Source organism: Bombus fervidus, chromosome 5 (genome assembly GCF_041682495.2).
Source record: "Bombus fervidus isolate BK054 chromosome 5, iyBomFerv1, whole genome shotgun sequence".
In the NCBI taxonomy this organism is placed as follows: domain Eukaryota; kingdom Metazoa; phylum Arthropoda; class Insecta; order Hymenoptera; family Apidae; genus Bombus; species Bombus fervidus.
In genome coordinates, this window is record NC_091521.1 from 14036257 (window position 1) to 14059089 (window position 22833).

Sequence of the window (22833 nt, forward strand, 5' to 3'; positions counted from 1 at the left end):
CTTGTGTTTCCACGACAAAAAGAAAAAGACCGAGAACGCAACATAGGTTGGTCTTTTCCTCCCTTTCGACGTATCGATATCTCGCCGAACAACGTAGTCGCACCGGTTCGATTGATCGAAACACCCTTCTCCTCCTCCTCCTCCTTTTCCTCTTCGTCCATCAGAGAGGAGAAGAGCGAGAGGTCGCGTGGTCGCCTAGGCGACGACGTCGTCGTCGTCGCGACGTCGGCGCAGTGCGTCGCCGCGTTGAGAGTGCCGCACCGGGTCGTCGGTCTACCCGATGGCAGGCCAGTGTCCCGACTTTTCTCGGCTTTCGCGCTGTTCCTCGCATCCCTGTCGTTTCGTTCGACGTCGTTATCCCTGTGATATTCACGCGATTACACGCTAGTTCGCGTCACAACGACGAACTTGGCGATTTTTCGCACGATGCGAATCGTTGCTTGCACTTCGTTGTCGGTTTGATCGTTCGTCGTCGCCGGCGACCAGCAGCGCACCCATCGCGCGCTTTCATGGAAACTTCTAGCTCTGACTAGTGAATCGGTGAATTTTCCGCTCGATCACGATCTGCCCCGTATCGCCGAGCTCAACGTGCATCATCGATGTCGATCGACTTTACGATCATCCCCGACGATACTGTTCATTAACTTCCGGAATTGAGAGAGAAGTTGTTATTAAGAAAGATTGGTCTAAGTTCGAGGAAGACGTTGATGTATCGGTGAAGAAACGAGAGAGGTTAATCGTCGATTATCGATACTGAGGTAGTCGTTGGAGGAACGATTATCCGACATTCACAGGCGGCATGACCACCAAGCTCGAGAGCAGCACCGCGTGAGAAGCTACCGGGACATGTGCCTTTTGCTCTTCTATTGATCGGCGTGTCCCGACGCGACTAGCGGATCCTGACGTTTCGGGATCGCCAAACACTCGGTAAGATTCCACTATTTTATGACACAGTTTTGGACCTTATAAATATTGCGCTACTCTGGAGTAGAATTGTAAGAACAGGTAAAGTAGCGATAAAGAATTTATGATGCGGTGATCATATTAAAGAAGTCATTTTCACCAAGTAGTTGTCCTTTGCGTAACTACAATGGAATACAGACTTAATTCCAGTTGTAGTTCGGTTAGCGATAGATACTTTTGACAATGGTACAAATCGATGGATACTTGAGTTAATTTAAATATAATCAAAGGACAAATATCGGCGGAAGAGAATGCTGTCATCGTGTCGATATTATAAATGAAATAATTGTACGTGTCTTAAAAAAACATATTTATGCATATAATCGGGTGCCCGATGATGTATGCAATATATGTATCGTGCGATCACGATTGTTCGAAGAACAGAAAAGACGTACGAGTTATTGCATCTTATTACTCGGTGTAAATCAGAGACATCGCAGATCTGTACGGTCTTGGATCGCGGTCGAGCAAAGATCAACCGAGTTTCAACGAATAGTATGCACGAGGTACATAGAATTCACGGGGTCAAACGCTTGGACGCGTGAACGGTAGAAAAGACTCTTTCTATCCTGGTTTCGCGAAGCTGTACGGGTAACCGAATAACTGGAATTACGTAACGAAGATTTACGCGTTCCCTATTCACCGCGTCAATTGTGTCAGTCCAGTCGGTACGACTCAACGAAGACTTTTAAGCATACAGGATCAGGGTCGTTAGAGAATGTTACTCTTCGCGAAGTTCAACGGACGTCTCCTGACAAGTGTCGGTAACAAGTCTTGCGAGACGCGTTTAGATACATAATACATCGGCGAACGTGGCAAGTTGTAAAAGTTACATGACGAAGGAAGCAAAGAATCTATGTCAACGACTGTAAGAAGACGAATTGACACACGTGACGTGGATGTACGTAATATACAATTATACCGTTTTGCAATGGAATATATCGACATTTCATCGTGTTTTGAAGCATTCCGTTTTATAGTCGTGCAAAGTAGGTACTTATTGCTATAATTAACTCGTATTGTACCAAAATGAAAGAAATTTTAAATAGCGTTACAGTAGATTAACGAGGACGTTAATGTTATCTTAATTTTATCGAGTGTGAAGCACGTGCATATAAATTCCAATGTCTTTGGCGAACAGACAAATCGAAACGATGCTTCGAGTTCACGTTACATAGTTGGAGAAAGTCGTAAATTTAGAACTCGAACCGATGGAGAGTAGTAGGGCGATTTAAACGACGCTCAGCTACACCAACACCGATATTCGAGCAACGATTATAGTCGTTACATCAATCAGAACGAATGAATAGATGTATAATCTCGGTAATAAGAATCGGCGGAGAGTATGAGAGGTATCGTTCCGAGTCTTTCACGATCGGTGATCACGATAGGTGATCACGATAGACCAATTTCTGCTTTTTTGATCATTTCTTATCGTCGTCGCTTTGAAAAATATAGGAAAGGTGTTTATGTTTCTCGGAATCTTGTTACACATTAGAAAATATGGATCGTTCATTAGCAGTGAGTAAAAGCGACCGCGAACCACCTTGAAGGCTATTCTATTCCGGCTGAAATCTCGTTTCATTTAATTCGTCACGCGCAATTAACATCGGAGTAAAAGTTATGCGGATTGACCACGACCGTGGGCCACTATTTCAATCGAAATCGTTCGAGTTAGTCGAGCACCAGTAATTTTCGCGTTACTATATATGTACTTGTTACGAGCCCTTGATTTATGTCAACTTCTAAATGCTGTAGCGCAACGTCATTTATGGAATGCTCCATGCACGGTAGATACGCTTCTACTCCAATTGAAAAACATAGCATAGGTACACGTTGCTGCAGTTGCAGTCATCGAACGCTCCCAGAGTTCAGTGAACGATATATTGTTAATGAAAGGGATTACGCAACGCGACGCAACTACTATAAAAACTTCGAACAAGACGAGTAGGTGGACGAGATAAAGAAATTCTTGTCCACGCTTTCTCCGTCTCTTCGCACTTTCCGTTTGGAAAGGAGTTTTCGTTACTGGTTAAGCGATGAAATTACACGGTAAACCCTATTTCATTGCTGATATCGTGAGAGATACGACATATACATATATGTACACCAACACGACGCGAATCGCATTCTCCGCAACTGTGCAACAATTTTCATTAACGCGTACAAGGAATCTCCATTGTGCGTTCTGTCCCACGAACGCATTCGACTGGCGCTTTCATTCGATTCGGTGGTTCCTGTGCGACGTAAAAATCACTCCCTACCTTGGATTTAAGAAGTCAGTCATTATTAATCTTGAATTCTTACAAAGAAGAAGAGCAAGTTATTCAGGATTAACGACTCGCGTTGGCTGCGCGATAAGATTAAATTCTTCCAAAGGTTTTCACATTTTCATTGTTCAATAACTTAGCAAGTATGTTTAGGCAGTGTGTTACGCGGAGTATTCAAAATTCGTTCAAAGAGACAAATAAAAAATTTGGAAGAAATCTGACTCTTAATCCCATTTTACGCAAATATAAAGGTAGCAAAGGAACTTTCTTCTAAGCTTTTGCAACGCTCAGCCAGAATGACTATTTCATACAGTGATAAGAGAAACAATGAGCTCACGAATTTTAATCGCACCTCCATAACGAATCTCCATAATGTTGGTATATGTATCGGCTACATGGACGACTCACAAGTAACCCAAATGATAAACAGCGCATTACGAGGGGGCCCGCTGACATTTTAAAATGTCAGTGACTACCTACACGGGTTATACACGTAGGCTCGTGCCCGTTGCCATTGTATCGGCCCATCGACAACGTCTAGAAGGACACCATTGTCCCAGCAGTGCGTACACATTTCAGCACGCGCCTTTTGATCTTTCCTATATCTTATGATAGCGATCGAAAGATGATCAATTCGAAAATTTACTGCAGTTTGTATACCTGATTAAGTTCATAATTTATGCCTATCGCAATCATTTTCACGCAACACAAATAATGCAATCATCTTGGAAAATTATGGATATGTATCGTGGAAGAAATCACGCGGAACAAACGTTCCGATTGGTGGTTATCGTTTATCTTTAATTGCGATAAAACTGATTTAATCTGGCAATCGAGATAAATCCCACAGTAAACGAGTAGTTTTCAGTATATTTCATTTCTCTTTGCTTGTCTTATCAGTGCTGTAAATAATCGAAATGATTCAGGTGCGCGAGAAATTTTCTCGTCACGATTCTGTGGGCAATTCGATTTACGCAAACCTGGTCTTTTATCGAATAATTAACATGTACACACATTTACGCGAATCGTGATCATCGATTGGCTGCGTGAGCGTACATAGAGAAAGTTCCAGTCGTTAAACACGCTCGACATCAAACACGATTTCTATTTTGTTCGCCTATATCGAAGGTTTGAAAGAAGGTGTATCAGTCAAAAAGTTTTATTAACTCACAACCAACGGAAGCTTAACATTTCCAACTCACGCTTGTTTCTCTGGTGTTTCTGTCAGTGTTGTGCAAGTTGCATTAGATAACGACACGTATCGTTGGACGTATCCAGTGACGGGGAAGAAACAAGTCCCGGTATCGTTAGGAATCTTCCGGCTTTCGATTTTCCTTTTTCCCTTGGCCGAAGTGAAGGCTGCGTTCTCTCGTTGAGAATTTAATGCAACTTACAGCGTACGGTAGCCGATACTCGGCTAAAGAGAGAGAGAGATGGAGTGAGAGGGAGAGAATTACGATTGCGATACGAGAAGGAGAAGTACACGGTCCACAGCGCACTTATTACGATTTTTACTGTTCTTTACGATCGCGCAGTCGAACGTGCTATCAAACGCATACCTAACTGTACATCGAATTGGACATACACGCGTTACTGCAATAGCGTGGCGTGTTATTGAGCGCTTTGCCAACATCTCGAAACGCCGCCACCGCATCCTGCATGCAGCTGTACGCCGAAATTTATTGTTATTTTTAATCGGTCCTCCAATGCGACCCAATTTCCTTTCTCCTTCGTGCGAATTCATTTCGGACATACCTGTGTGTCTTCGACGAAACCTGTTCATTTTCGAATGAAAATTTCACTCGTTACATGTACTTTACTCTTTTGATTAGCTAGATTTCCGAAATTGGAGAACTTTCTATGCGGCGAAAACGGCAGGAGTTTCTGAATTTTGTACGTTCTGCAGTCTGCTAGATACGAAGCTGCGAATACTGTTACTTCAAACAAAGGAACTTGCTGTACGTGTGTGTACCCTCATTAATAAGGCTGTGAGTTCTAATATCCGTTTCCAATGGCTCTGACGTCATCTTCAAGATCTAGATTCAAGTTTAAGGGCGACCAATAAAACTATAATAGCTTGATACGTACTATCCTTATTTTCTCTCGAAAATATTGAAAATAACAGAGCCTTGAGGAAAAATAATATGAAAAACGAAGAGAAAACAGCACGTGGAAGAAGAAAACGTTTTCCCATGGCAACCTAACAAAACGTTATCCATGAACCGCCCTATGCAAAGACGGTTTCTAAATATTTAGAGTAGCCACCACGTAACACGTGTTTCCTCTCATAAGTGTGCCATCTTGGGAATTTCTTTATTGTTAATATAGCTTCGAAATATACACAGTACGTTCGTAAAATATCGCATTGACTGTAGGTATATTTTCTATATTTCATGTGTGTCTGGTTTGATGAATTTTGCTAAAATTGATACAATCCATGGGGAAATACGTATCTTTGTTTGTAACTCAAGATCGGGAACTTTCGTCATATTCTCATTAAGTCAATACAATCGGCAGACACCTGAAACAACCTGTATTGTCACGGTTCGCATCAACCAATTACGAAACAATTGTTGATGAAACAATAGTATCATGCAACACTAGAATCATTGGTAAGCAACTGTGGTTCTGGCCAGTGAAAGTTCCGATATTTGTTTCCAAAAACGGAAGGCATATTTTCGACACTAGATATTTCTCGTTTTAATATCACTGCGCAACATTTACGACTAGAACAGAATTCGTTATTAAATAACTTTTTTATTCAATATGGAAAAACACTTTCGTCACATGGAATGAAAAAGCTCCGCAGGATATTCACGTCGCGCCTGAATTTTAATTCGTACGTGAATATTCATTTGTTCATTTCTGTTACTTTTAAGTCCATCCTAAACAGGAACAAGCTATATTAAACTTTAGATTCTCTTTGATCTACCGAAGAGAAGCATTAGTGCTTCATGAACATCCTACAAACCTATCGTCGCGGTCATTAATTAACGATCCGCATCCCGTTCTAATTTAAACGGTCGAATGATCGTTAATAATCGGCAAGAAGCACGCCACATATAGAAGACCACAGACAGATTGTAAGCTAGCCTAACTTAGCGGATTTTAGGATTCGAAAATTTTGCTCGCGATCGATAAACCTTGGTTTCATTCTAATTTCCGGATGATACGTCGTTTAAGGTTGGAGATAGCTGGCGTACGAGGGACTCGGTCTACTGTGCCATTCATCATCGCGGCACCAATTAAAGCGCCTGCAGTTCGCAGTCGTTCATTCGTTAAGGCTGCTTTAAGAGGATTTTAGGGTAGAGAATATTCTCCTCTGTATCATTACCTCCTGCTTCGCCATACATTTATAACGATTGTACATTCTGAGATTACGATGCTGCTCCCTCGGTAACCTTGCGATATGACTGGAACGCTTTAATTTCGTCGTCTTTGCGAGTTAGCGATACACGTTGGGTTAGCGGCTTGGACAAGGAAGCAGACGTATTAGTAGACGAGTATAGCGTGTAGATTTGCGCTCGTCACGCTCTGCTTGCGTTCTAATGTATTAGCCAGACCGTATATTGCAAAATGGCAAACGCATCAAGCACGCTTCATTAAAGTTTCAATTAAGGATCTTTACTTTACTCGAGTCGTAAACACAATTTCGTTTACTCTATATTCTTTCGTTTGATCAACTTTACCTAACAGGAAGATGGAATAATAATTCCGGATATACATAATATCCGTAAGACAAGCTACGTATAAATGACTTGTTTAAGACATGGTTGATCGAAGTATCAACGCTTATGGATACGGAGCACGCATGAGGCTTCTTCCTCTTCTTACCTTCTAGTCTAGCCGCAAGGAACAGGACGAGTCAATAACTATCGAGCGATAAACTGCAGCCTTCTAATCAATGTCCGTCCAACCATTCGTTAGCGAAACTACACGATAAAATCGATAGTCCTGCATCCAGACAAGAGCAAAGAGCGCCATGTGGACTATCGGGCACAGCTGTCAGCTCCCTACGCGAATATATCGTATACCTTTAAGGTTCTTTCACAGCACCGACTCGATATCCCTTTGTATTACTCTATTATCGTCGCTTACACCATCATGGAGACGACGTGAAATTCTATCCTCGTCGATGAATATTCAGCGAACTCGATGCAATCGCGTTAAACCAACCGCTTCACCAAATATGATTTACAACGGCATACAAATGGGATAGGGTTGTAACTAGAGCAATTGTTCGTGTGATTTACGACGCTTTTTATGTTATCGACGGTCACACCGATGCGGGTGTATAGAAGTGGGTTACCTCCAATGATTATTTGACATTGAGCCACATTTGTAGTGCCTCGATACCATGAAAGATTCTATCGACCATTTTCACACGAATTGTTCAAGATGCTAGTTACACGTGTAATTAAATCGTTACAAATGATACTTTCAACGGCAAGGTGTAAAGGAATTTCTTCGGCATTCCATGAGAACCATATAGCCAGGTTAAGGTCGGCACGTAATAGTCTTGTGATTCATTCATGCGAGTTATCGATCGCGTCTGGTGCTCGCGTGCCACCGCTTTTACGTGACTTTTCACCGTCGTGTGCACGAGGCTTTAGGATGGACCGGTGCATAATGGGTCGAGTGTTCTTTTCAGTGAGTCAGAAGGCCCGGACGACGACGTCTGCCAAAATATTGTAGTCGCGGTCGCGCACACGCCGCTGCAGCTCGCAGCCTTTAACCAGCCGAGACAATGACGTCATTGTGGAAAGGGACGATAAGGAGTTTAAAGTCGACGCATAACTGGGATATTAAAATCCTGATTCATGCGTCGACCACCCTGAACAAAGACCGAAAAATATATGCAGCTGTCCATTTACAAACAGGTCTTTTTTAATCTAGAGCCATTGTGAAAATGCTAGTAGAAGAGGCGGGTGTGTAAAGGAGAAATTATGATGAATTTTAATTTGTCGAATAGTTCTAGATGTTTGTTCGAACTTTGAACTGCAACTTTCTGCATTGCGAACTAAACGAGAAAGGTACACGAGCACCGGCTAATCTTTTCGTCAAACACCCTCCAAAGTGTGAAACGAACGTGTGCAAATCTCTCGAGACGAAACAATGACTCACGTGAATGAGAAATCAATATGTAGTACGTTTTGATGTTTCGAGTTCCACTCGTGATCTGTAATGCAATAACAATGACAAAGGTAAAAACGCAAAGACGACGAGATTAAAAAATATCTTCCATTCTCCCAGCACTGTATAATTATTTAAATAAAAATTAGTATAATTTTCAACTTTCTTGCGAATTCAAAGTGGAAAATGCAGAGGGTCTCGAGTGGCTGGACGTTTCTCTTCCCTGAAAACTGTCCTCCCTTCTTTGCCTCATCGAGCCACGTAAATATCGCGTCCCTATGGTTTTCTTCCTCCCCTGGAATCCCAACTGGACTTTCTCGGAAAGGTTCAACGCGTCCCTTTATGGGATGTTCATTTGGTCGCGCAGCCACTTCAGCAGACCAACCGGCAACCCTTGTTAGGAGAAACTGGCATCAAGGACACCGGTGGTCTCGCCTCTTACTTCGTCCAGTCTCGTTCGAAATTATGTCCTTGTTACAACTCGATTCGATGAAGATATCCCACCAGTGACTCTACGTCGCTGTTTTTTCTCTTTCCTTCTTATAAGTTACAGAAATAATTGTGCCGCAGCCATGATCTATACTTGACCACGTCAGTACGATAGTTTTTAGCAAAACGATCGACATAAATGCCTTAACAGGTTTCCAAAGATACTTTAATTTCGAGCAAAATCAAAGGTTACGGAGGGCATTCTTGATTCGGCGAGCATTCGTGGAAATTATAGAAAAAGATGGATCGCGAATATTCGTAACTTTCAAAAGTTCTGCAATTATCTCGTTAAACTCTTTTCTTTGTTACAACTCTGCGATGGTTATTATTTTTTAAACTCGATTTTATTCATCGGATTTCCCCTTTTTAAACGATTAGAGAATCGTTACTCAGTCCGTTTTTAATCATAATCGAAACGTTAGATAATTAGCTGTAACGTTTATCCCGTTTCCATGTTATACTTTGAATCGAGTGAAACTGTGATTCGAATACAGTTACACTTTTCATTAAAGTGCGCGCGGTCTCGTTAAGCGAAAGTGTCGGAGGCATGGATTAAATCCGAAGGCGTTCCACAGCTTCGCGTCGCGTTGTCCCGTTCATCGACGAAATCACGACTGTCATCGTTCCTGTCCCTAATTGTCGTCAATTGCTGTCAATTGTAGAGCCAACCCTCCTGCGACCAGCTGCAATTTGCAGCTAGATCGCGCGTCATCGGCGTGCCGATCGTCGCGCAAAATCGTTATGCACGCGTTACGTACTCTTTCTTTCTGCGCTCGCATATAATTAACGCGGCGACGTTTGCGTGCGTGCACGCTGTTGTAATAGACTCTAGTGGTTGGTTTCCTTTCGCTGCGCGTACCGATCACTGAAAGAGTAATCAAAGACGGACACGAATCGAGATACTCGAGAAATATTGCGATTCCTGCGTTGTATTTGTTATTTGGAACGAAAACATGGTTCACGAAAAAGGTTCAAGGTTTGCGGGTAATTAATGAAAAAACATTGCACGCGAATTACATGTTTGTTACACATAATGTAAATAGCTCCATGTGAGCAAACAGGTTCACGGAAAGCAACGCTTTGCGTTATCGACGAACAGAGTGTTGGCACGGAATGGCGCACCCAAAAGCGTGGCCGACTCGTTCTTAATAAACCGTGAAACAATCCTAATTACGGTGTTGCTATGGGGCACGAACGCCGCTGGAACATAGGGTGTGGTGACGCATTAAATTAGCATTGCATTTCCGGCAAGATCTCGACGTTTGAAATTGTTCATTCACATCAGAATAAACTCCACACTCGTCGAACAATTTATATAATTCTCCTTGCTGGACCAATAATTATTATTATTCGATCCTATGATATTTGCATTGGATCGAAACGTATCTTCGGGTGGTGCAGTCTGCGCTCTACAAATACGCGACCCGCTTAAAACAATGCCATGAAATCGATCATAGAAGGCATGCATCAACGCGTATGCATTATGCATCTCTGGAACCGCCCTAATCGCTTCGACATCGCTGCCCTCGGCGTTCCTTTCCCGCGAGCATTAGCTAGTACGCATCGCCACGCAAATTGCACCGTGTACACACGCCCGGTTGCAAGTACTCTGCTCGCTCACTTGCTCGCTCGCTCTGTTTACCATTTTCGAGCGAACATGCGGTTAAGAAGCGTGGGCTAAAACGTCGAGAAACTCGGGCCGTACCAAAGGAAAAAGCATAAAAAAGAAGGGTATAACCCGGCTGGTCGTGTAGGGCATTCGGCGTTCGGTAGGGCAGCCAGTGGTGGGGACTTGGGCAGATGTTTGGTCCATGGTACGAGGGCTCCAGTCCCCTATGGGGTGCCGTGCTATAAACTACCCTCCATCGACGATTCTTTCGCGTAGGCAGTAGCAGCCAGACCAGACGCTAACGCGACGACAACAATGGCTTTCGGTCTCCACGCTTCTGCCCCTTGTGAGCCAGCCTTAAGGGCCACGTGACACGCGAGAAACACGCATTTTCACGCAGACACACGTGCCTGTAGACGCACACAAAGACTTCGCAGAATTCGCCGGAGACTCCTTCGAGTCGTGTCGAGACTCGCTTCTTCCACCACGTGGTCGACGCTCTCGTGCCCGTTGTGGTAGACGAGCAGCGTCTGCCGAGAATTGCGAGATCTTTCCTCGTGGAATCTTCCAACTCGGAACGCGCATTTTCGTGAATCATCCGTGCGATCCAACGTTTACGTAATTACTAAAGATATACCGTTCAATCGATTGTCAATAGTGTGTGCAAGTGAGTGGAGTAGCAAAGAAGATCGTGTTTCTCTCGTTCCGATCAAGGGAATTTTATTGCGAGACGAAGGGATCGATCTTGTGTATACAGATTCTGGTTGTTCCCCGTTCCAATTTCGATGTGGTCAAAGAGGGATGTCGTTGAAAGTGAACCGCACTCCAGCGCGTTTCGAGAGGACATTTAACGCTTGAGTGTGAACTACATGTATTGGAAGCATCAGCTGCACAGGATCAATAGAAATCGACGTTAGAAGATGTCGTTTGCTGAGATCGACCAGCACGAGCCGTCACACGAGCGCCACTCCCGCTGACTCGTAAGTGTGAACACCCTTTGTCGGCTATCTTTTAATATAGACGAGTTTATCCGTGTTGAGCAGTCGGGCAATTGACCGGAGGATGTGGATCATTTTTTCATCGGCGCGATCCGAAAAATTATTATGAATTTGATTCGAGTCCAGGCCGGAAGCGCGAATATCGTTAAACATCGTTATATAAATTGTAGAAATAATTGAATTGCTTAATGCAAAAGTGGTACAAGTCAGTTTTTTGCCTATTTGGTTTAACATTGCAGCTCGAACCGCAGCTTCATTTTATGTTGTACAAGAGTTGTGTAAGCGTATCTTCATTGGTTTCTCGGTGGTTAACGAAATAAGTGAGAATCGCCCACGCGGCCTCTTACAGAATTTTTACTTTATCTAGCAATTAACTTTTTCTACCTATATCACTTTTGAATTAAACGGTTCAATTAGCTACTGAAATAAATCGCTTATGATTAGCGATGGTAACATCTCTTCGGAAGTATACGAGTCACCGATCTGTATCTAGCAAGCATCATCGAGTTTCATGATGCTGTCATACCGGAAAATACCGCAAGTCAGATGCAATACACCACTAGACGAGCCATTTCGAAGCGTTCCGCTAGACCACCAGAGATCCTCTCGATGTGGCGAGTATCGTTGACGCGTTGTCGAGTTGGCGCGGACACGCGATACACGTGCAACACGGAATTCCGTTTTGTGTGGTGTCGCCGTCGATTGCAAGTCACTTCTTGTTTTTACGTAACTCAAGGACCAGGAAGATGACGGGGATGCGATGTTGCGTTAATTAACGTTCTTGCGCTATCTCTCTTCGGATCGTGTTCAGGCATGAAAATGAAAGTGACTGGACATCAGATTGATTTCGACGATGCAGGAAACGAAGACCGCTGATAGATCGTCAGCAAGGTATCTCGGGATTTCAAACCGATTTCTTTTTCCATACATTGCAATGGTATTTCCCTCATGGATATTACGAAAACCATCAATAGAACAACGTTTGTCATTTAGCCGTTCCCGACACACGATTTGCTATTACGAAATGAACTTTCGGAATGAAGAAATGCGGGCCTTGCTTAAAAAGCATCAACGTTTGCTACATTTTATCTCGACATAGGAATTTAATGGAAATGTTGCGGGATGGTGCATCGATTTGAATAAAATTACTACTCGTTTCAAGTTTGGCAGAGAGAAATAAAAGATAATAATTGAGTAAGTGTTTGCGATAGAGGAAAACTGTATGTCTGAAAGTTATTGCCGAAGTCTGTGTGTTTAGCGTGGAATCTGTGTAAGACGATTCGTAGTGGTTTTTTAAAGATCTCGTGCTCTTTCTTCTATTAAGTCTTCAGCGCACTATGTCCTTGAAAGGGTCCTATGTGATGTGGAGATGATTGACGCGGTGGTTCGGTCGATCTCCCGGAAAATTCCGGTTCGAAACAGAGAACAATAATCAGATCTTGAATTATAAATTGAAGCATAACATACTCTAATCGCATTTCGTTCAATACCGAATTCAAAAAATTATAACTAATTAGTTAATTATACTTTGCTGATCAGAATTTCGATTTCAATTAATGGCAACGGAGTATGCTTGTCGAAAAAACCTGTCATACGTTTCCTCGCAATACGCAATTAAACCATCGTAATTCCTTCCCTTTTTCCGTGACGTCTATCGACATTTACGCGCGCTTGATCGAGAGCCATCGTCGAGGGCTTCTTCTATTAGGAGCACATTTTCTTGTTTCAGGAAATCGACGTGGAAAGTACAAGTTTGCTAGCTGTCTAAACCACTTTCCCACCTCGACACAGTCAAGGTTAGATGAATGAATGTTTAATAGATTTATAATGTCGACCCTGATTCTCCGTTTCCCTATGGATTTACCTCGTCGAGACTGGTTCTCATTAGTGAGTTTGATCCTGATGTCGGTCGTGTTATTTTCATATAACATCGGAAATTAGAGAAAGGTTTGTTACAGTTCCCGATCGCTCAGGTGATTAGGTCTAACTGCGAATTAACGTTTTGAGGTTAATACGTGGAATGGAAAGGCGATTCGAGCATTATCGGCAAAGAAGTAGTGCAGCATTCGTGTCAAAGTAACGATAAAGTACCAATAAAAAGTTAGACAGATGGATGTACGTAGCGATTTATTTTCCGAACTAAATACAAATCATTAGGGGAAATGTTAATCCTACGTTACTGTCCATTAATAAAATTCAGTTCATGCTGAAGTTTATGGCTGTTATTAGAACGAGGAAAATGCAAGATTTTTAACAAAATAGCTATGTATTTAAACAAAAACCAAGTTTCTATTCCAAACGAATAAATTTTCATAAATACTATTGTTTCCTGTGTTAAGGCTCCTAACTACCTCGACGGAAGTCGCAAATTAATGATCGAAACATTCGCTTGTTATCCACAACTGTTTCTTATGGAATTTGGAAATTCTGGTGCCCCTAAACGACAGATGGCGAGCAAGATAAGAGTATTATCGCACGAGAGATAAAGCATAACCTTTGAAGGTCTGGCGTTACCGAAAATGTTCGAGTGGCTTGGTAAAACACGACCAGAAGGTAGAAGTAGCGGTGAAGAGGGCAAACAGTTGGACGTTCTTTATCGTCAAATGTCAAGAGCATCATGTATCATGAATGAGTTTCTCTTGGTTGACGGCACGAGACCAGTGGAACGAACGTGCTATACGTGAAATGTTGCTCCTACTTACCTCGAAGAGTTACAATTAAATATGACGATGTTCCGCAACACGGAAGTGATTCTTTCCGATATAAATTATCGGTTTACGTGCCACGATAATAACCATGCTTCTAATGAAGTGTAGGTTCTCGTTGCTTTTACGACGAACGAGCGCCGCTCGGATACTCTCTAACGGTAAACTTATTTCTAATTTGCTGTTCTCCGTCGTCTTAAATATCCGACCAGGCAGCTGTGACAGCTCGGTATCGATTTAAATTTCGTTAATTTTCATTTGGATTTGACTTGGAAGAGATTATAGAAAACGAACTTCGAACTAATTTAAGTGATTCTACGGGCATTGGATAGTCTAAGACATATTGTGAAAGTGGCGATAGCTCGAGCTGATAGCATAAACAGCGCTATCGTTTCGGCCCGTCAGAATACCGTAAACCGTTTTTTTTCTCTTAGCACGCGAAGAAATCGCTGGTGAAAAATGTGATGTCGCAAAAAGAGCTGGCATGAGTAATAAGCAATCGCCTTAATGACCACCTCATTTGAACGGCAATCTTCGTTCCCTTGTTAATCTTATTTTTTTTTTTTTCTTTTTTTTTATTTCATCGACAAAGAGGAGATGATGGTGCTCGTGCCTTCTTTCGAAGCAGACCGGCAAGCAAGAATGCGTTCACAATTTTTCACCTGTCAAAACGCGGAACAGGCCCGAATTTTACTCGTTCCTCCCTTCCACCGCGCTCTTCTACTACAATTTTATCAGGCCGATAGAAAACGATTGGATTAATTAGGTAACAGGGAATGGTTTCCGTTAAGTATAACTCTGTGTACCAAGCTGCAGTACCAGGTTCACAGATTTTAAGGTATACTATCTTTTACGGAATATAAAGTAAAATAAGCTTGCGAGCTATCTCAAAGCTAACGAAGTGAAAGCAAAGCGTCTTCAGAACAGTATAATATAAATCTTGGTGGATCAAATTCGACAAAACTTTAATTTCTGGTTGAGAAAGTAATCAAAGAAGAAATATTCCAGACAGAAAACGAACAATTGTAAACTTCCTCAAACGAGTAACAATTAGAATGCAAATACCTCTTAATTATGGGATTTAATCGGGTTTTCTACGAAATATTGTCTCTCTTGTATTCTCTTCGATCTTCGTTCGTCGTTGTAAGTGTCTCCTAAAATCGTGAATACGGATAACCAAGAAAAAGACCGTCGCTAGCTGGTCGCCACATCGCAAAGAAGCGGAATGAAGAGGGGCAGCCGTGAAGCGTGCAAGGAATAACGAATGCTTGAACTCGTGCCAAGATGTTGCACGCGGTGGCGTCGTCGTCGTGGGGAATCCGAAGAAGGGACGGGACTCCGTGATTGTCCGATAGATTCTTCCTAACCAGAGAAATTATCCGAATTTGGTGACTAGGCTTCGTTTATTGAAACAAGACTTGCGTTGCAAGGATACAATGAATATAAATCTTTCTTTATCTGATTTCTGTTCTTTCAACGATTTGTCTGAATGAACTTCTCTCTCTCTCTCTCTCTCTTTCGTTTTGTGTAATAAATTTACATTCCTATTCAAACAAACACTTGCATCACTGGATATCGATAGATTCATCATTTACCGTTACATCGAAAGTCGAACGTCAATCAATGGACTGACATTGAACATCAGCGAGCGCAGGATTACCCATACCTATTCATTCTCCGCGAGTTAATTATTTCGTTATTATATATAGCCTCATGATGTGAGCAAACCCCAATTCGAAACACGCAAACACGATACTAGGAAAACTTCACTGCCAGAGTATCAGCTGTTCCTACTCGCTTAATCCGACAGGAGCTCGGATATACTGGCAGCAATCCAGTGACAGGGGAACAGAGGTAATACTACACTATCGACTCCTGGCCCTTGTCATTCGAGTTCTTTTAATTAAATCATCTCCGGCGCTGAGCTGGAATCGTGAGCAGGCGATATCGATCGATCATGAATCACCATAGGGTGATGTCAGTACGTTCTAAGAGAAGATCAATCGGTCTCTTGGAGGTTAGAGGTAACTGCTCGAATTTCACCATTGCTCATTCCGTTTCATTCTTATTTACCGTACGACGAATTTGTCTCTATGCGTTCTATATCGTGGAGGCGTGCTATTATTGATTTCGTCTGGGCCTAAGGGTTTCGTGCTCCACCCACGAGGAGCACCAGTTCTTGTTCGTGTGTGTCGAGTGACTCACCAGTGAGATTCAGTCGCGAATTAGGAATGTATTTCGTGCGAACACCGTGAAGAAAGTTAGTCGGAGATAGACTAACTTAGGGTAGGGTGTTTCCGTTTCGAAAGGGGAAAGAAAAAAGATTATACGCATTAGATGATTTCAGCATTGAGCTTCGTGAAGAATTTCTGAAGGATTTTAGCTCGTAATTTTACAAGAACGATAGGAATTTTTATAAAATGTAAAGAATGCTTTGGCTATATTCTGATAAAGCCCGAGATTTACATATCGTCGAGTTCCATAAACGTGTTAGAAAGTGGGCTTGATAAATGCGAATTGCGTGGTTGTGTACAGGTACGCCGAGCGTCTGGATAATCGTGACCGTGGATAGAACAAGTTAATTTAGTAAGCGTTCACTCGTAAATTCATCTTTTCTCGTGAGAGTATGCGTTACTTAACCCTGGCATTTAAGTCCAACGGTACATAGAACAAATCGAGGAACACGCGACGATGATCTATCGACGACCCCGTCGTGAGAGTAGCTTATCATCTCAAGTTCGAAAGTTCCTCCTCGCGCCAGTTCCACATTGCCGAACACGAATCGGTAGATGAGATTTATTATTTCTTATTTGGCAGCGAGGATAACGCTGTATTGGCATGACTGAGGCGAACTTACGGCCTGAAGAGCTTATCAGCGACTAGTCTAATCTTACGGTGCAACCTATCATCGGCACACCGCGGTACTAGAGAAAGACCGCCTCCCAGTTAAACTTCTTAGGTAAGCCTTCATGCGTGAAATTTTCGTTTCTCCTCGAAACGATGAAAGAATGCAACAAGAGGAAACGGAGAGAAAAATCGGCCGGTCAAGATAGACGATTTATCGCAGTAGGATGCGGCAAAAATTACGGCCCACTAACCTACTACGATAGATAAGAGAGTAATCGAGTAGCGCGCAAATCGAACCACTCCTATCCTTCGCTGGTTTTGCTCGCAAACAACCGATTAATCTACATATTCACACGTCTCTTTCGTGTGATTTTCTTCGATCTGCTCGCTGGAACTGGTCTAGATTCCTTCGCATTGCGCACCCCTGTCACGAAAGACCTTGTTCGACGATTCGTCAAGATAATCGGAGAAAAGGCAATATGTTGCTGGAATAACGGCCATGGAAATGTTTCATGCTGTCGTGTGTTCCGATTTCTTTCGAACGAGCTTCGGGCTACTAGACTTCGCAGGCTAATTAAGAACGCCTCGGAAGTGGACTTCAGTCCGTGGCTTTGAAGGCGAATAAAAGGCATTGAATTTTAAACCGTACTTCCTCTCTGTTACGTATAATCGAGATGGATTTCTCCAAGGAGATTTCGTTAAAAGCTTTAGTTTCGTCGGATTAAATATCAACTATTGTAAATTGTTGCTGTCATTCGATAACAATATTCCGGACTTTTTCTGGATGTGCATACGAAATAGTGTCGTCTGCACATCGACTTACGTGTCATGAAATCGTAATTAAGTCGGTTGCAGAAAGGCGAGTCACGAAAACAATGGCAACGAAGCGACAATCACGTAGATCCTCGTAGATCGACCTTTCAGCACGCCTATCGAATCGAAAATGTGTCCCCCGCATCGGAATCGGGCACCGTTAACGCCGGTGGACCCCAGTAAATTTATTCTAAAATACTACTGGAGGTCAGTGTGCCATGATTTTTATCAAGCATCAGATATACGCTGTGTCACAGTTATTACTAGTAAAAGAATCGAACGATCTTTATGATATTTCCGCAAAGTTTGAAGTCAAGGAATCTCACTTAGAATATTTTCAATTTTCTTTCACGTAAAATAGGATTGAGGACCTTATCAGTTGTTCTAATTTATTCGAAAATGCGTCCGTTTTGAACTCATTGCACCTATCGGCATGATCGATATGTCGAACAAAAAACAACGAACGTGCAAGAAACGTCTAATGTTCGAGATCGGCCTTTAAGTTCGCGACCCGAATATCTTGAAATTACGAGCAGCTTTTTATACTTATTTCTGTGACGCTTCCTGTGCCGTTGTCGCTTATTATAGTCATTTTCTTTCGAGTTGCGGGCTACGATTTTCATGTTAATATTTTATGACCGTGTTTCCTTGAACGTTGTCATACACACAAGTACACTTAAGTTCTTGCTTAAATAATCAATATCTCTGGATTTGTTGTAAGCACAGTGGAAATCACTCAAAGTTTCTGTGAAATTGATGACCTTCCGTGAGAATTGTATAAATGTTGCTGGATAATCTAGAACGTAACTGTCTTTTCTCGCGAACTTCAAACGTACGAAGACTAGTAACGGTAGTTTGCTTTGCAATATAACAGTCTGTTTGACATATGTAAATCCATAATATCTTATCCATGAAGCATCGTGTTGGACAAAAGGTCCGGAACGTGCAGAAAATGGTTAATAGTCGGGAAAAGTCACGAAGGTGGCTGGCCGGACGTTTGGTGCCCATGAAATCAGCACAGACGAGAATGGAATAACGAAATAATGTTTGAATGAGCCCACGCGATGGTCTGTGCGCCCACGCTCGATATAACAGTGTAGCTCAGTCTCGTAAATCCTCAAATACTCTGCGTTTAATGCACTTCACTGAATAACGTTATTTCCATTAATATTTAGTATCGCCATCGATCTTGCTAATTCTTAAAGAACTTAGGTTAAATAAAATTACAATCATCCTAAAGTTCTGCGAACTCTGGCGATTTTCCTGCTTAAATGGCATAATGATGCATCGTAGTAGAGTGAGTCGTTCGGTGTTCTAAAAGTCAAAAGATAGACAGAGAAAAAGATGAATAGAGGAGAAGGGAGGTCCAACTTAACGGGTCTTTCTCAGTAGGTCGATACGTGCAGTAGTTGACACCGATTAGGACCTCGAAATACATACGCATGTATCGGGGGAGCGTACATATGTATATAATCGACCTATAATGGAAGGTTGAACTTGAAAAAGGAGAACTTTGTTGAGTTGTAGGCAGAACTTGGAACAACTTCGAATTCATATAGGGGAAGCAAAGCGAATGAAGATATAATTAAATTCTAGGCGATATACTCGATGCCATCAACCGAGATTGTCCACTCATTAGCCAGAAAATAACTTTTAAAAAATTTATGTTACGAATTCCGTTTGAAAATCGCCTTATCTGGCTGGGTATGGTGGTCTTTTGAAGCACGTGAAGTGCACCACTTAAGTAACAAGCTGTACCACTCACGCGTGTTTAAGATTGTGGTTTCAAGACGATTGCTTCGTGTTTCTAGTAGGTGGTCCTTTACATCTAAGTTGCAGAGGGGAAGGTGAAACGTGGATTGGAAATTTATGAGATTATCTCCTTTTCAAATGCGACTCTTCCGTAACACGTTCCACGTTAAATTGTTTAGAATCGTGTTTTACATTGCACCGCTTTGTGCATGTTTTTCCAAGTCTTATTGCGCGTCTATGCGGTCATTGAAATCACCGAGGTACGCGTAATAAGCATTCACAAGCGAATTGTGAACGCTTGTGAATTTAAACAAGCATTGGTTATTGCCGTCAGTCAGTTGGTGCGTGAGCGTGGAAAATCTTTGACAAATGCAATTTCTCTTAGGCTGATCGTTAAGAGTTCATTGTATTCAGATGTTTGTATAGACGTGTTTACCTTCAATTTTTCTATTTTTCTATTTGAATTTACGTCTGACATGCGCAGTCAATCGCATTAAACGTATCGTATGGATGCGAAGCATTCTTTCTTATTGAGTCTATAAAGATACTAAACGCAATATGCGAACACTCATGAGACTATAATCGTGACGATCGATGTAATCGAGGTAGCAAGACGCGTCATTCCCACTCGTAATAATTTTTGTTTGATATGGTGGCATCATTAGGCAACTTTTTTAACGATTCCATACGATTCCATTTTTAGATGTCGATTTCTACTTCCATATACTCTTGCACTGCGAACGATAAAATAAGTCGTAATGATTGATATTTGCGTTATTAATTGTGGAGCCACAGGAACACGTGCATGAAGGAAGTAATTATTTTATCGATAGAGTATTAATCTGATTTTAATCTTCTAAGAATTAAAATATTCTCTTAAATTATTGGTTTTGAAAAAAATACATATACTTTTTCATAGCTTATAATGTTAATACCGAATAAAAATATTAATCGATCGCAAAAGTACTAACGAGATTCGTCTAATTGGAAATCTAAGACATAGTCAAATTATTTAGTGGTAAATATCATTCTGACTAATTTCAATTTCTCTGATAGGTCATTCAGAATTATGTAGATACTACCATTGATCATAAATTTCTGTATATGCTATGGCCGCGAAATATTTTCGATGTTCCAAACGTTGTGACACACAATATTTGCGTATAATTTTGTCGAATGGTTGACACTTTTCAAATATCGATGGACATGCGAGGCTCGGTTACGCGAGCCGACGATGGTTAATGGCGTTACTGCTAATCGATCGTGTCGACTCGTTTGGTCGTGTTATCGCAGGAATGCGCGTAAAGGCGCAGACCAGTACAACGTTACCGACATTACCGGTGAAAACGAGCCGGAGAAACCTTCCTCTATTTCTACCTTCGGTGTGCTGCGTTTCCGCGAACAAGTACATGCCTGCTCTTTCTTGGTTACAAGGCCGATACTGCCGACTTTACAACCATTCGTCTCTTCGATGCTTTACAAGCGTTGTCTTCCTGAACGATGGAATATGCCTATGATATTTTTCTCCTTATCTCCTTTTCCTCCCATTGTCAGAACGCAGAATATAACATGGCATAGCTCGACTTCAAGCGTTTTGTAAATGGTATTTGTTAAAGCAATATACAAAAATACCGATTCGTGTAAATCGCAGCACTCAAAAAACGATGGATCGTTTCTCGATCTTGTAAAAAGACGCAACGATTATGTAGATGCTAAATCATTCGATCTACATTGCGTTCCGTAGCTCATGAGACACTTTGACGAGCGATAAAACGAACGATCCCGACAATTCGGATCCAATAAACCTCGATCTGCAGTTCGCGGTGTGTTCAAAGCGTAATTTGCAAACTCGACGTCCACTGGATTCGAATTAACTCGATTGAAATGTCGCCAGGACTCGGAGGACCACCGCGACGAAGAATGTGCTCAAGGCCGGTGATCGTGCACGACGGCGGAACTCTCCTCCCCCGTGGAAACAGGAAAAAATCTGGTGATCACGTTCGTGCGTCTCGTTTTACTCGGAGAAAAACCAGTCGTTCGGTAGCGAGAAGAGACGAGAATGCATTCCGTTGCAAGGTTGTCGGCAGACAGGCAAACAAGGACGATTTCTTTCCACATCGTTGTCCTCAGCATCCTAATTCGAACGAGGAACAAAGCTCTGCTTGTTTTTTCCCTAATCTTTCCTTCAGCCCGTGGAAGGCTATGTCTCTCGTGACTCGAAAGCACGTGGCACGCGTACACCTCTCGCGATTTCCACGACTGACTATTGGTTGGCCGCTTTTTACCTCCTGTTCCACCTGCTGCCCGTTTAAGTACAATATACACGCAATCGTACTCGAACGCGATTACCAAAAGCCCACGGAAACGGACAGAACTTCCAAGAGAAAATGCCAACAATTTTCGTACCTTTTCTGCATCCAGCAATGTTTTCATTTTTGGTTCTGCATCTCGTTACTGTTGCGTATTCCCCGGTTTGGCTAGCGTATCGCCTTTTTCATGATTACACTTTCAAAAACCCTTTACGTTCCTTCTCCGCTTCTTCGAAAAGATGTACAGATAGAGAATTTACAGAATTCTCAACAATATCACGCGCTTCCAGGAAATTTATCGCAAAATTACAAATTCTTCGCGCGTACATGTCTCTTTTCGCGTTGGTTCGTAATATGGTGGCCAGCTGGTCAGATGTTGCTTCGTAGGCAACAGAGCTATCACCGAAAAGTGCAGAAGCAAATGCAAGAAAGGGAAAGAGCTGCTAGCTGTTGATATTTTAGCCCAAATGTACTGCACGTTCTCCACTCCTATTTAGAATTACGTATAAACGTTCCTTTGAAGTAAAAGCAATATTTAGGAAGGTATCTTTGATGCTTCATAAAGCATTTTTCCTCGAACCCGCGTAACTTCGCGTACATTTACCGTGCTGACAAATTACATATTACCTTGCATTCGGCTGCGTATAAATATTCATTCATGGCAGCAAGGCAAAAACTCCAAAAGCGCCGAGTCGCGTAAAATTTGGGTCGTTCACGCCCATCCCGGCCAACTTATCTCGAAACGTCTCCGCCATTCGAAGCGTCGAAAGCTTTAGGCCGAGAGAAAAGTATTCGGTCGAGCAATAAAACTTTATCGACGCGAAGGTTTTAACCTGCGTGTCGTTAAACCTGGTATTAACTTTGTCCGATATCGAATTGAGCGAATTGCATGTATATGTAATTTCGTTTAATCAATGTCTCGACAAAAAAAATGAGGAGGGCACA

At 42.2% G+C, this 22833-nt stretch overlaps 1 protein-coding gene across 2 annotated transcripts in view; it reads left to right on the forward strand.

Moving 5' to 3' along the window:
- The first annotated feature begins 261 nt into the window (after positions 1-261).
- Positions 262-22833, forward strand: part of Daam (disheveled-associated activator of morphogenesis-like protein) — a 43548-nt gene continuing 20976 nt past the window's right edge. The window contains exon 1 of one of the 2 annotated variants that reach the window (XM_072004588.1): positions 262-927. The gene's annotated coding sequence lies outside the window, so the exon portion shown is untranslated. Of the gene's footprint in view, positions 928-10957; positions 11445-22833 lie in introns of those variants that run through there. The other variant, XM_072004586.1, reaches the window with a different exon arrangement.